Raw genomic sequence first — 6,661 nt, forward strand, 5'->3', positions numbered from 1 at the left:
GCTTAACCTGTTGAGTTAACACCAAGCGCTTAATGTTAATCAGACCGTTAATTAGCTTTGTGTAGTATGTGCCAACTTCATTCAGGTGGCAAATGGTTTAAATGTAGCACTAAAACATGAAGGACATCCTCATGAATTTGCAAAGTATTCCTTGTCCATTAAGCCTTAATTTGGAAAATATATGTTAAGCTGCATAAAATAGATTCAAAGAAGCTCAGTTACATGGTGGAAATCTTAAACCCTATCCGGATCTTTTTGTTTTCAGAGGTTCTTTACATGACTAAGCTTTCAGTATCCTCAGTTCTCCCAGTGTCGCCCCTTGCCGTCCCTGCATGCTGTGTCTTTGTAACACAGACACTCAGATCTCAGCGTTTGTCCAAAGCGGCCACAGATAGCGGTGCAGCGTTGCTTGTTGCTGTGTGACCTTGTTGGAGCCCACAAAGCCTCCACCTGCTCTCTCACACAGACTAATGGATAAAAATACCCAGCAGATCCCACACTCTCTGTCAATAGAGATTCAAGGACAGCTGCTGGCCACCCTGTTAACACGGGGAATGTACAAACAAAGGCAAGGGAGTATACACATACACACATACACTAAGACAAACAGAGACAGACATGTTCACAGTGGCACCCACTGAAGCATCGTAGTGCAGCCCCAGAGGCGCACGATGAACATGGAGCACATTTTAAAATAAACTGCCATCGCTGCTGTTTTGTCTGCTTCAGGGGGGCGGTCCTCCTCAGTCCCACTTGGCATACTGACACAGACATGCTGCGGCATTTGTGCTGCGCAGACAATATAATGCAATATATTGCCATTAGCAGATACTGCACCGTAGGCAACATGACCTTCCAACCTTCAGCACTGGCTGTCTGACTCCCAGTGGTCTGTTTACCTCGTTACACTGCTACAGGCTGTTTATCTCCTCATACACCCACTCTGTCTGCCTCATTATGCTCAAACACTTGCCTTAAATTGTTATTGGGGGATATATCACTGATGGGTAGGCATATGCTCTTTATTAGACAGCCCGACTGCCTAAATGCTTTGACCGCCTTTGTGTTGTTTGTAATGAATATGACATTTAGCTGTTAAACTAATGAATCTCTTCTGTAATGAGGTGGCATGTAAGCTCTATAATATCCAAGCCTATGTCTGTCTTTTGTCTTGAGCATTATGAACGAATACAATGTAAAGTCATTTGTTTTATCTATTCATTATTTCACTTTATTAGATAAAAGAAAGATAGTAAGTCTTAATGTTTATATATATATCCAGATATTTATTATTAATTTTAAATGTACTGGTTGGAAATGTATCACTCTACTTGAATATTTTCATTAAACTGGGTAGTACTGTGATATCAGACTTTAATCCATAAAGACCCAAACAACCACTGGCGACCAAAATCATCTACCAATATAAAATGTTTAAGAACTTCTGATCCATTAAACCTATCAATCCATGTAAATAATTAGTGCAAAATGCAGTTTGTCGTCTTTTCATGGTCCTCAGATATGACCCATTTGGACGTTCAGAGCCTCCGTTGTGAACATAGAAACACTGTCATCTTCTACAACATTGATTCACCAGTGAATCCATTGGAGTTGGATCAATGACAGTGGATGGAGACACTTAGTTTATGTTCAGTTAATGATACATTTTGTTGAAAAAGTTAGATTTTTGTCATTTATTTCTTTTTCTGATATGACAGTTAATTTTAATTTGAGCTTTTATGAACATCTACATGATCAGTAAATTAAATTTGGGAAAATACCAGATTTTTATTGAAGAAATGCAAAATACAGAGGATAATATTATAATAAATGGTAATAAATCACTTAAGAATGGTTAAATAGAGGGAAAAATTCATTTGGGAACTGCCGGAAAAGTAAGACTGGGTCTTTATGGGTTAAAACATTTTTTCCATTATTTTTTAGGGCAGTATTTTTTAGGCCAGCAAGATATCATGGCTTGACACACTAGAGTCGTATTTATCATGACTCCTCACCTCGTAGTGTAACATGATAAAAACTAAAGTATGTCAGTGTGATGCAAAATGCCATCGGTGGTTCTCCTGTTAGATTACAAATCCCTACAGCTACTACAGCTCGGTTTGGTTATACTAGTCTGTAATGCATACTGCCAACATTCATAAATTGGCTGATCTTCTTAAAGGCCAGTGTCCTCTGGGTTCTGCCTGTATAAGTCCCATAAAGCTTCTACAGACGGAGCATCCATTTTTCAGGTTGTAGTGGTATTTGACACCTGAGAGAGACTGCACGCTCCCTGTGATTGGGCATGGTTTCAGCACCTTCAGCGAACATGTGCCCAGCATTTCAGACCTGCAAGCCATTTCAGGCACAGCTTTTCAGATCTAGAGAATACTAGATGATTTTGAAACCAGATTTTATATACTTGGCATTTTTCTTCTCGCGCTCCAGTTTGTCTGGGTGGTGGTGTGACAAATCCAGAACACATTTATTACAGCTTTACATGGACTTTAAATAACCTTGCAGACGTGAAGCAGTCGTTGGGTGCAGAAGGTTCTCCTAATAGCTGACCCAGATGGTTCCTGGGCTCGGTATGCCATATAGTACCTCGCATAGGTTAACAAGCAGCAGGGGGTGCAAGGCATGACTAAGATGGCCTCTTTAGGCTTCATGTCAGTGTGTGTCTGCTGGCAGCGTGGACACTGAGACATAATCTAACCAGTGTCATCTGAGGAATGCAAGCCTCACCCCTGCCTGACACACAAGACGGCCCGCCGCTGTCACGGTAACGGGATCCAGGAATACCGACGCATCACTGAGTGAGGGGTCGCAGGCAGAGAGGGGCTAACCTGGAAAAGGTCACAGCTTCAAGGCAGTTTTCTGTCCAATTATGTGTAACTGCACAAAAATGTGAAGTAAGTAATGAGTATGAATAATTAAATGAAAATGTGATACACTTTTCTGCAAATGTCAAGCAATTTCTTTATGACAATAGAAGACCATTAGAGTTTGCTTTTGAAATTTGTAAAATGAGGTGTCATTGGCATTTCTAACCTGAAAAGCAAGCAACCATTTATTTTCACAGCACTTTTCTAAAATGAACAAAGGCACTTCACATCATTAAAAAATACAGAATTTGTAAAAACAGATTGCAAGACAGAAATCACAATATTATAAAAGAAAGAGGAGAATACATGAATAAGAGTCAGTAGAGTGGTAATAAAATCAAGTCACTCTTAGAAAAGAGGATTTTACCTGGTTAAATATGTAATAAAAAAAAAATACGCTCAGGCCACATGAAAATGACAACAAATAAAATGCATAGTCACATACACGTAAGAGACGTAATTTAGAAACATTATCTTAAAAATGTTATTATATAATAGAATATTTTGAGAGGATTCTAATGATTTTATGTCGACGTGCCTATTTTAACAGGAGTTTTTAGTGAGTTTGCTCAAGTTAAACGTTTTAAGCAACTCCATCCTATTTGATTCCAACCTTGTCACAGCCACAGGACGGTTCAGAGGGTGAAGGTTTGGAGTGAAAGCTCACCCCACAGTGACAAGTGAGCAATTGTTATAAAAGTAGGTCGTCCTCTCTCCTGAGTCGCGGGGGATTAATTTGTGCTTTTCGCAGCTATTTTCTGAAACAGAACGACAACAAATCCTCCGTTGCACAAAGTGCTGTGATTAGAACGGCCATTCCCTTCTTTGGCTGCCAAGGATCAAGGTCGTAAGCATCTTAGACGGGGATGGTGTAATGAGCAGGCTGGGAAAAAGATGCAGCTTGTCTACTGAATGCAAACTCGACTACATGAGTCAGTACTGAGGGTTTAATTGCATCACTGTTTTTTGATTCAAAGCCCATGAATTCACTGAAGTTTGATGTGCTTTGTCAGCAACACTCTTCACACTCATGTACTTGTTGACCTGGAAAAAACTTTCGGGTTGTCTTCTTTTCATTGCCTCAGGAGGATCCAAAGTGGAGCTGATGATAGAGAGGCTTCTGTGCTCCACAGTTAGTTCCAGATCGTTAGATTGTAACCTGCAGCCCTCTGAGCCCATGGCTGCTCATCTGACTGCCACCACGGACAGACGGAGTGATTATAATTTGCCAAATTTCGCGATTTGCCAGTGAGATGTTATTCGGTGTGAAAGCTCATTCAGACAACGTCTTTACAAATTCCCTGGCATTGCTGATGGAAGTACATATGCCTCACAGTAGGCGGTTGCTTTCTCTTTCACTCTGCTTCTGTCTGTTCCTGTCTCTGCTGGCGTGATAAGAATAGCTGTCTTCTCATCCACTGTTGGCAGAGACTCTGTGGTTTTGGGAGAAAAAGTTCTTCATCTTAGGAATTTCATACTCATTTCTCACATTAAAGTCTGAAGATTAATTACTGCAAAAAAGAGAACTTCGTGCTAAAAATAATAGACCGAATTTAATTAAATCAGCCTTTTATTGCTGAGGGCTATATAGTATTCTCAGTGAAACTGCAGAGAAACAACACTAAATCTGATCTGTGAGGCAAAGAACAAACACATTTCTTCCAACTTCATTTTTGAAAACTAGAGAAGCCAGTTGCATTCATTATGAGTAACATTTGATGATACAACACTGCAGGGTGATACCACAAATACATGCCAGCACCTGAAACCTCACCACAATAATATCTTATGAGGAAGCAATCAAAGCCACAAAAAATTCTCTTTTCTGGAACTTAACAAAAGTCATACACAGAATTGCACTCTCATGTAAGCATTTATTCTGCACCCGTAACCACTGTGCATTTAAGAAGCATCAACAATACTCAGAATAGTCCAGATGGAGATACAGGCAAATGAATTAGTGTAGGGCGTGTCAGGTGAATGTCAGAAAATGCTTTGCAGATTGACCAGAATGCACCAAACACTGAAACACTTCGTGGAGGGATTTCCTCAACAGCAGTGAGATAACAGGCAGGCTTGCTCTCACAAAGGCAGACCGGCTGGAGATGTTAATGTTGTCAACAAAGGAGACACGATCATTGATTTACTCTACCGGGTGCGCCAGTAAGGGCAGCCTATCGCTGAAACAGCCATCATGTGTCTGGTTTTATGAGGCCATATCACTTAATTGGTCGTTTAGACATGATATGAAAACATAACATCACCACTCCCAGTTTGCAGCATCGGTCCCTTGACACGGATTAACAGGTCTGTCTTTCTTTGAGATACTGCCCTGGTGTCTGTTTGCATTACACAGAATGTGGAGCTGAATTAATTATGACTAGACCTGTCATGATTACACGTAATGGTCTTATTATTTTAGCTAACGGCAATTTGTTTTTATAGTTGTCAAAATCATCTCCATTTACCTATAAAAACACTGAGAAGTAGCTTACATGTAATATTTTCACATATTTTTCAATTATATGAGATTCAAGTGGCATTTAATGTCATCATCATGTGCCATTTATTACTCTGTATCAGAAATAGAATCAGATTGTTTAAATTACTTGCTTTTATGCTTACAAAACCTAAAAACACACAAAAAAATGCTATTTCTATGTATGTTGTTCAGTGTTTAATGCTACTTGGAGCTGCTGATTAATCAATTAATTGATTAATTGATAATCAAGTAATTTAAAAAATGTTTAAAATTCTCTGATTACATACTCTTTAATAGAAATATTTTGTGGTTTCTTTTCACTTCTTTCACAACTGCATATCTTTGGCCTTTTGACCAAACTATGACACTAAAAACTAAAACATTTAATTTACAAAGTAATCATTAGCTGCAGCTCCAACAGAAATACACAGCTTTGTCCTCTTAGGTGTTTCCTGTGTTGTGTAAACCAAGTATTGTTAGATTTATACTGTACCAAGTGCATAACATGAACAGAAAAAGACATATTTCACGACAATCATCAACTACAATTTCATTTTCGTGATAGCCCCAGTAAGAGTCATGGATAATTTTAGATGAAAAACAGGTGATTGTCGGCTCTCACACATGCTGAAAATTGGTCTTTTCACATCCAGCAGATACAAAGGCAGTGTAGATTGTCCTCTCCCCCTCTGCTATCTCTCCCACAGTGCACCATTGTTTTTGAGAGGCTGCAGTCCTTTTCTTTGATGCTTGTCTACAATGGGTGATAGATGCATGCAGAGGTCTGCTATCTAAACTCAACCAGAGCCAAATGAATAAATGGATTGACCATTTGTGCCTTTGAGAAAGCTTCCTATCAGGCTAACAGTCACTGTGGTGTAAAGAGATAAGAAAAGCAGAGTCATTTTCTAACCCGACTTCAGAATGACCCTGAGCCGTTGAATTCATTACAGTATTGACTCTTGCAGTGAAACATTGGATTTGCATCTCTTTTTGTCTGTTGTCATGGAGTTTATAGCAGCAGCCGTTAACGGGAGTGTTCACGACGATTTCCAAATCATGTTTACATGTCATGCAAGATTTACTCTGTTGGACCTAATTATATCACTCCCCGTTTTTATTTAAATCAGTGCCAAGCCAATCCTTTTACATCTCTGCTTGTAACCACAGCTTTGAGCATTTTTAATCCTACACGAAATCCAGCCTCTCCATTTTGTCATTACTGTAAGAAGCAAAACAACCAGCATTTTCTCATGTCAGGTTACCGATGTGGATCATTGCAGTGATATCATTT

The 6,661-nt window shown here is 39.3% G+C and overlaps 1 protein-coding gene across 11 annotated transcripts in view; it reads left to right on the forward strand.

The window, feature by feature from the left end:
• rapgef2b (Rap guanine nucleotide exchange factor 2b) overlaps window positions 1-6,661 on the forward strand; it is a 133,647-nt gene that overhangs the window by 21,243 nt on the left and 105,743 nt on the right. The window lies entirely within an intron of this gene.

The sequence above is a fragment of the Sphaeramia orbicularis genome, chromosome 10 (assembly GCF_902148855.1).
Source record: "Sphaeramia orbicularis chromosome 10, fSphaOr1.1, whole genome shotgun sequence".
NCBI lineage: Eukaryota > Metazoa > Chordata > Actinopteri > Kurtiformes > Apogonidae > Sphaeramia > Sphaeramia orbicularis.